Raw genomic sequence first — 9,146 nt, 5'->3', positions numbered from 1 at the left:
ACCCGCATTAAAGGCTAAATGCTCAGGAGGCGCGCTAATGAACAACTCAAGACCGACACCTTTCCTAACTCTTATAAGTACCACATTATTTTCCCGGGCCGTTACAAAGGCTCCTGGCCGTGGTGCGAAGAACGTCCCACAACATGCCACATTACAAGTGGATGCGTCGGACCAAAACCACTACAACTAAAATTCCCTAGAACGAAGGAGCAGTGGGAGGCCACTCTGCTCAGCTCGGACCTTGCCATTCAGCAAAAGCTGATCAAGCAAGCCCGGGTGGCAGCGACAGCCACTGGGGTCCTGAAATGAGGACACCACCCGTTCTGCAACCTTTCATGGTTGTCTTTTATTTTTTTCAATAAATGTTTCAACAACAACCCAGTTCTTCCTACTGCACCGCTACTCCTGGCTGGCAGAAGTGATAACGGAGAAACGTTTCCTCCTCTTTGCAACCTTAGCAGACTAGATGCCGAGCCACCGAGCCACAGCCAGCGTCTGCAACTCAAGTCGCCAGATCTCATTGCACTCTTTTATGGCATAAGAAGTTTTCGGAGCATACAATGCCTGGTCACAGACCATCTCCAAGCCGAGCGCCACAACATAGGCTTCCTTTCGGCAAAAGTATACAAAACCAAAAAGCAGTCATTTCGAGAAGTATAAACGCAGCCAACTGTTCTCTAGTTTGTTTGGCGTGCTAGAAATTCTATGCTATTCAGCTACCCCACAATAAAAATGATGCTTGCACTGCACGCCTGATTTTACAAATCTTACAATGCTAATACAGCTCTTGACAAATCAGTCGCACGCTAACACAACTAAGGTTCTAGCAGCGATGCGAAATTATAATAAACATGTTTTAACTTTTAAAACGAGTACAACCTTACCTTTCTTTTACTTTATTGATCCATCTTTGTCGACGTTCCTGTAGCACTTCTTGATGTCATCCGGGAGTTTACGCCATGTTTCGTCCGAGAAGTATGCAGGCTTCCAGCGATAGCATTCTTCGGTGGTCATTTCTGCCAACAAAAGCAATAGAAAAGGAAGGGCATTGATAAATGTTGCACAAGAGATTAAGTATTTTCTAACGTTACAAATAAAAATTAGCCGAATGCGGCCCTAATAACAAGCCGTGCCAATGCTTCCTGGCAGCTACAGCTTCTCAGTCAACAGTGAAGCGACGCTGCTGCAGTGAAGCAGGGTTGACTGCGAGCGGGAGTCTCTATTGAATATCAAAGCAAATGCAGCATTGCTCGCAAGGAACATGCCTGTGCGCATATATTGCCATGCACGACGCAATGCTTTAAAGGACACGAGCGCACATTACAGTTCCCGCAACGAAGACGACAGCACCAGGGTAAGGGTTTTCCTGAGGAGAGGAGGTTACGAACGGAGGCAAGCCGTTTAAATCGCGGGCACCTGTGTCTACCCTGTGATCGTTTGACGGAAAAAAAGTATTGAAAATTGGAGCGCCACAATATCTGGGAAACTCAAAAACCATGCACACCTTAAGACATAAGTAATGGTAACGTTTGCACCAGTCATCTTTCAAGTGGCTGCGGTCGAGACACAAAAATGTGGAGCGTAAATGGCGTCAATTGGATCTAGCTGCAACGATGTAAATTTCAGAGATAAAATATACCCTCGGTGCGCTGTTTACAGCTAAGGAAGCTCTCTTTTGACGCACGAAGTGTGTATTGTTATAAATCAGTAGGCCTCGTGGAGAGAATATGAATTCTAGACCTCTTCTTAAAATTCGGACTTACACAGACGCTACAAAAGCTCCTGTACCCCATGTGCTCTAAAATTTGAACAAAGGCTGTACCGGCATCGGCGCCACATCGCCACCAATACCCCTCCGCCGCTTGCACGCGCCCGCGCCGGTTTCTGCTGCCATTCGCCGTTTAGATGGAGTACATTTCAAACCTGGCGTTCGCCTTATTCGGCTAGAGCCCCGCTGCCCTAGCCCCCCCCTGTAGGAACCAAGTGTAGTCTCTTACATACTTAATGCGTGGTGTTTGTCCGTAACATTCGTTATAAGCTCATGCCGAACACAGCCAAGGGAGGAGACACGGAGAGGACAAGAGAAACAAGTGTCCCGCCTTTGCCACACGCCGCGAGCTACCGGGAGCAGCTTTTCCGGGAAGCAGACAAAGCGATGATGTGGATGATTACAATGGTTATTATTGTCAATAAATATCATGAAGATAACAGTACTGGTGGATCACGATGACTTGTATTGATAGATGAGTGCTTGTGCAAAGGGGCTCAGAATGCTATTTGGCAGCAATAGCTTTTAGTGCCAATTTTCTCGTTTCGTGGCATATTGAAGTGTCCTCATAGCAAGGCATATGAAATCATTGAAAAAGCGGCAATGCAGTTAGAGGTGCGACAGGCGACTTCAGGTTCGATATAAAGGCAAGCTTTAACTGCGCACCGTCTAAGGTTATTGACATGTTTCGATGCTCCTCTTCTTCGAAACAATATATCGGGTAAACCGGGCAATCAATGAGCGCCAGACTAAATGTCATCAAGCTGACAGCAAGGAGCCTACAGTAGAGTATCTGTTACTGGTCCAATTGGACTTATTTTTGGAAATGTGGCAGAGTTTGAAGGATGCTTCACTCCCGCCATCGGTGGGCCCGGTATTGCACTACCTCCGGGATCGGCCTTGTCTTTAGCGCGTCTTTACTATCCTGCCTTTCTATTCCATCTTTCAACTCTCCTACTATCTGCAAGTGGTAGCGATTGTGGCTCGGCTAGAGCCAGTGAGCAGGCCTGTGCACTTTCCTTTTCTTCCTTCTTGGCAACAACAGACAGACAGACAGACAGACAGACAGACAGACAGACAGACAGACAGACAGACAGACAGACAGGAGCCTACAGAAGGCAAAGGCGGAACAATTTATTCATCATCATCATCAGCCTGACTACACTCACTGCAGGGCAAAGGCATCTCCCATGAATCTCCAATTAACCCTGCCCTTTGCCAGCTGCATCCACGCTTTGCCTGCAAAATTTTTAAACTCGTCCGCCCATCTAACCTTCTTTCGCCTGCTGCTACGTTTACTTTCTCGTCGAATCCACACTGTTATCCTTAAGGACCGGCAGTTACCTTGCCTGAACCTCGCCGCAAGAAAAGCGATAAAGGAGGGACTGACAGAAGAAAGGAAGAGAGAGGTGCCGTAGTGGAGGGCTCCGGAATAATTACGACCACCTGGGAATTTTCAACGTGAAAGGAGGGGCTAACCGAGGAAAAGAAGGAAAAGGTGTCGTAGTGGATTGCTCCGGAATATTTTCGACCACCTGGGATTTTTAACGCGCACTGACATCGCGCTTGCCCCGCCGCTATGTTTCAGTGGTTAGAGCGCTTGGATACTGATCCGCAGTTCTCAGGTCCGATTCCGACCGCGACGGCCGCGTTTCGATGGAGGCGAGACGCAAAGGCGCCCGTGTGCTGTGCGATTTCAGTGCACGTTAAAGATCCCCAGGTGGTCAAAATTATTTCAGAGCCCTCCACTACGGCACCTCTTCCTTTCTTCTTTCACTCCCTCCTTTATTCCTTCCCTTACAGTGCGGTTGAGGTGTCCGCCCATATGTGAGACAAGTACTGCACCATTTCTTTTTCCCAATCGGTTTTTGGGGAAAGTAAATGGCGCAGTATCTGACTCATATATCGGCGGACAACTGAACCGCGGATAAAGGAGGGAGTGAAAGAAGAAAGGAAGAAGGAGATGCCGCAGTGGAGGGCTCCGGAATAATTTTGACCACCTGGGCATCTTTAACGTGCACTGACATCGCGCAGCACACGGTCGCCTTAGCATTTTCCCTCCATAAAAAAGCAGCCGCCGCGGTAGGGTTCGAACCCGAGAACTGCGGATCAGTAGCCGAGCTCTCTAACCACTGAGCCACCGCGGCGGGTCTTTCTCCAAAAAACAAATTCATTTTTCGAGCGTTTCGCTTCCTTCTAAACGCATCCGCTGGGATCGGGTTCAAACCCAGGTAAATTTTTACTTCCATATAAGTTTATTCGTGTTTAGGGTGTGGCAGGGATAGTGGCCCAGTTGGAGCCAATCGACTAGCAGCCGGTATAGGCAGCTATAGGAAGAAGAGCACCTTTCGCGGAATTATTGGTCGAGACATACTTCAGTCTCGAAGAAAAATTCAGCGCGCAGTGCTCGTCTGCACATAAAGCCTGTTCAGATCATATGAAGGAAAGAAAGAGCTCGGGTCTGTCGACAGGTTTTAACTGGGGCACTAGCACTGCTACAATAGTGCGCTCGAGCAGCCGGCAAGAAATCGAAGCAGCCACTGTACAATACAGTCAGCGTCAGAGGCATCTTTGGGAGTCCAATGTGGCCCATCCATACTGCAGTGCCAGAATCACCACAGGCGAAAGACAGGATAGGTGTCAACTGTTTTTTGTTCGCGTTGCATACCTTCCAAGCGACACGAACCGATTAGTCGAGGAACAAATTTTGTTTCAGCTCTTGATGCCTGATTTCCGTTTTCACACGGGTTATTAGTGCGTTACTGCAAGCGAAAATGGCGACCGATGTCTGTCTGTATAGCAAGTGGCAGGTGGCCAACCCGCCACATCGCTTAGCACAGAAATTATGCGCAATTGCAGGTTTTCAGGTTTGCAACTACGCACTTCCAGCCCCGGTGGTTCAGTGAATAGAGCGCCCGGCTAATGAGCCGGATTTCCCGGGTTCGAACCAGTCCGCGGCGGCCGCGTTCCGATGGAGGTGAGACGCAATGGCGCCCGTGTGCTGTGCGATTTCGGTGCACGTTAAAGATACTCAGGTGGTCTTAATTATTCCAGAGCCCTCTACTGCGGCACCTCTTCCTTTCTTCTTTCACTCCCTTCTTTATCCCTTCCCTTAAGGCGCGGTTCAGGTGTCCAAAGATATATGAGACAGATACCGCGTCATTTCCTTTCCCCAAAGACCAATTATTATTACCCACGCACTGATCCCCCGTAGCATGCATGACGCGCAGGTGGAGGCGTGCGAGGCGTTCCTCGGCGAGCTACGCTCCCTGCAGCGCGTAGCCCTTTCGCTGTTCGGCTACGCCTATAGGCTAGGCAACAGTGGGTGCAACGAGCTGCGAGCCAGCGTCCGTGGACCCGCGCCTCCGGGTCCGTTCACCGACGAGCGCGGGCTGCTCGTATATTACGGGGTGCTTATGTCGCGTCTTTTCTACGCAGCCACCGATCCTGGTCATCGCCATGGCCACTAATCGCTTCTTCGCACATTTCACAATACCGCCGCCAACGGCACTTATCATCGATAGATGTACAACTGAACCTCGTTATAACGAAGTGGTTCTTTATAGCTCATATTGACCGAGCTTTCAAGTAGAATCGCCAGTGCTTAATTATGCTCAATTTTTCGTTATAAACCGTTTCGTCATAACAAGGTTCGACTGTCACTTTCTTAAATGGCCGTAGAGGATCTTTGTCCGGGAGGGTTTCGTTTTGTCCAGTGTATAATTCCGCTAAGATCCGTGCCCAACGGTAGTTTTCCTTGCACTGACAATTCTAGGACTGATCTAGCCTGCCTTATGGCAAAGACACTTCCCTCTGTAGAGAGCGTAGGAGAGGTGAATATGTTAAAGCATTGTCGTTGCTAACGCAGCCATGCTTGCTTAGTCATATTTTCCGTACGTTTGGAATTACCGTAGTTAGCATGCTTACCGTAAGCGCGCGGTGCTAAACACTATTACCAGAAGAAACCGTAATAAACGCGCTACCGTTACACACACTCACGGCGCTTTTGCACAATGTCTAGGCACACAAGATGCCCACTGACCACGTGCATGCGGTGCAAGCGTGCGCAGATCTGCCTTGAATTCAGCTTCGGGCTGTAGGTGCCGCTGTACGACTAGGAGGCCGACTGCATGGTCGCTGTCAACTGGGACAAAGGACAGTGGATTGGCTACGACAACAAGGCCACCATTCTCAACAACGTCGGTGCGCGTATCCTAGCTCGCAATGTTTCTGATTTGCGAAGGGTCGCACTCAGTTAATCTACTGCTTGCCTGTGAAACATATCCGTGAAGCACGCCTCGAAAATCAGGGCGGCCCATGCATCAGCACATTCCGGCGTGGTGGTGTGCACTCACGTCACAGGTAGAGGCCGCCGTGCTTGAGACCACGTGTGCAGCGAAAACCTACACACTTCTTCCCTTATCGTCACCTGCATTATGTGAGCTATACCCCGTGCTCTTTACCTGTGTCTTGTTATTGTAGCATCCGAAGTTCCGCAACGCAGAATTAGGGCCATAAATCTTTCGCGGACGTATGCTCGAGCAGCTGTTCAGGAGTAGAATTACACTCACGCATTTATCCGATAGGCTTAAGCTGGATACAGACAGAGTTAGATTGCCATGTCGTCTCCCACATGTCGAATGCATTGCTGACACGCTGATGCCACATCACATAACTGAAAGCGCAAGTGACTGTGCAGGGTTCACGGCTTGAAGGTACGTTTCTGAGTTAAATGAGCTTTAATGTCCCAAATCTGTACTATCAGCAACGATAAGAAGAAAACTGAGGTGGCAACACAAATAAAGCCAACATATTACCTCCTGGAGAGGAAATACAATAGAGGTTGATTAAGATTTCAACAAAAAGTCTTTGCACCTTCGAAATTAATAACAGGAGCCAGTATTGAGCTTCACATGACTAACAGCTTCCTACAGTACTGTTTGTGGCTCAGCTGTCTTGTTTGCGTCTCATTTTTTGTTACGAGGGACACTGCAGTGGAGTGCTCCATAAATTTAGGCACGCTGGGGTTCTTTAACTCGGCCCCAAGTCGCACAGCACACGGTTTCCAGCGAGAGCTGTCCTTAAAAAGACCACCAAAAAAAATGGCGTCGTGCGCCGTCCACACCGTTCAGCACTGCGGAAGAAAGAGGCACACCACTTTCCGCGCTCGACGCGGCTGGCGAGACGCGCTTTGAAAGTTTGCGGGAGAGGAGAAACGGCGCGTTAAGAACAAGCACTTCAGAAGATAGGAGCGAGAAGGAGAGCTCTGTCGCCACTACATGGGAGTGCAACAGGCACGACACATTAGCAATCATTACAGCGACTGCAGGGGTGTGCTGTTCGTAGCGGACGAACGGGTTTTAATGTAACACGAGGTGACCGCACGGTTCTATCGACAGCGCATTGAAAGCAGCTGTGGGGGTGTAAAAAACACTTCATGACAAATGAAGAATTCATGCACACGCTAACTTGTACTAATTGCATATACCATTTAAAAAAATGCCGTTTTTGATGAGGTGCGAAAATTTTGATACCTAATCATTATATGCTGTAACAATGCGAGAACTTAAGAAACTCACTGTGAGGTGCTATTCACTACTTTGCACCTCCCAGCCGCGGCATATGACAAGGTTCTTCCCACAGCGGCCACCTTGCTTACTTTCTCTCCTCTCCCCTGGAAGAGGAGAGGCGAGGATGATGCTCATTTCTGCACTGCCGTCGGCTAACGGTGGCAGGTCGCACCTGTCCCTTCCATGTTCTTGGCTGGTGGCTCTAGCATATGCTAAGGCGCAACATTTTACCTTGCTGGTCGCAAGATGTGATACAACTGGTGAGCGCGGGGACATGGGACTCTTATGCTATCCATAAAAACGCTAAAAGGAGCGGAAGCTAAACTTTGCACATGATCAGTAAAACTGCGCGGAAGCACCACATGCGCGAAACGCGGCTAACAGCTGCCACAAAGTTAGTTTAGCGTTTCACAACTTCATTTAAATGCGGTCGATGCGGCCGGGATTCAAGATCACAACCTTGGGTTCAGCAGCCGAGGCCAAACTGAGTGAGCCGTCGGACGGGTACGCCTTCCGGGTTTGTGGTGTTTACGCCTGCTAGGCAGTTAATGGTCGACGAATACCGCGCAGGTGCTTTTCGCCAAGCGATTGCGTTTGTGCGGTATCGCCGTGGTGACCGTTGACGTCGACGACTTCAACGGCGACTGCGGCCAGCGCAATGTGCTGCTGGGACAGCTGCACAACGCGCTCAACGAACTGGAAAGGCCCATCAAGAGGCTATCGGCGAACCACAGCCTGCCTGAGTCAGCGTCGTCGTCAACGACCACCGCGTCCCGCAAGACTGTTGCTACGGCGAGCACCTAGATGATTCCGGCTAGGCCTAGAGGGCACATGACAATCGCTTGGTTCAGCGACCGCGAAACTCTGCGCAGGGATTCACTTCGTGGTTCCAGATTGAATGAATGCAACGTGGATGTAAAATATACGTTTTTCATTGAAGCCAAGATGCATGTTGGTCTTTGTAGTATGCTGGCGTGTTTGAATGTATCAAGAGACGATTCATACAGCGAAAGCTGTCTGAGCAGATGAGCAAAGAGATTTTACACCCCGCACATTATAATAAAGAGGACTTTTCTGCACTGACGGCAGACGAGAAGGGTCTGCTAGCAGATGGAGGAAGGCTACCGGCCACTGCCTTTTATGCGCCCAAAATAGACAGTCGGTTGTGAGGCAGCTGTATTGGTGTACTCGAGACTGTTTTTGACCGTGTGGGGTTTTGCAGTGTGCACGGAAATATAGGAACACAGGTGCTTTTAACGCGATAGCTTTAGGAAGTTCATGTGGCTGAACATCCGACATCGGCATCGGCCACAGGAAGCGAAAAATCCCCAGAGAAGTAACCTAGAAGGTGGGTGGGCCAGCTAAGTCATGCCACCTTGTGGCGGCATCATAACGTGCCCACAGGACTGTGCGCAAACTGCCCACCGTGGCAGTTATATTAATGTCTCACCAGTGGCAGCATCGGCCCTCGCAGGTTAGTGGCGCATTGCGTAACCGCTGCACCACTGCGCCAGGAGTGGTATGAGAACTCCCAGGCTTCTATGAATGCTAAGTACAGGACGCCAAGTTCCGTAAATATGGGGCATTGACCCGTTACCTTGCGCATTATACCCTTCAGGCGAGGCTTGAGTACCCTCCCCCCAGTTTTAAAATTTATTTTTGCGTCATTGGAAATTTGGTTATTGCAGCTGGGATATAACTCTCAAACTGTGCCGCAGTGGTCAGATACTATAGCAACAAAAACCCATGATCATACATGGGAACCTCTAACAGTATTTACTCTACTTGCAACAGAAGTTGCCATTGAT

Source organism: Amblyomma americanum, chromosome 1, assembly GCF_052857255.1.
Source record: "Amblyomma americanum isolate KBUSLIRL-KWMA chromosome 1, ASM5285725v1, whole genome shotgun sequence".
NCBI lineage: Eukaryota > Metazoa > Arthropoda > Arachnida > Ixodida > Ixodidae > Amblyomma > Amblyomma americanum.
This window is presented reverse-complemented; position numbering follows the sequence as displayed.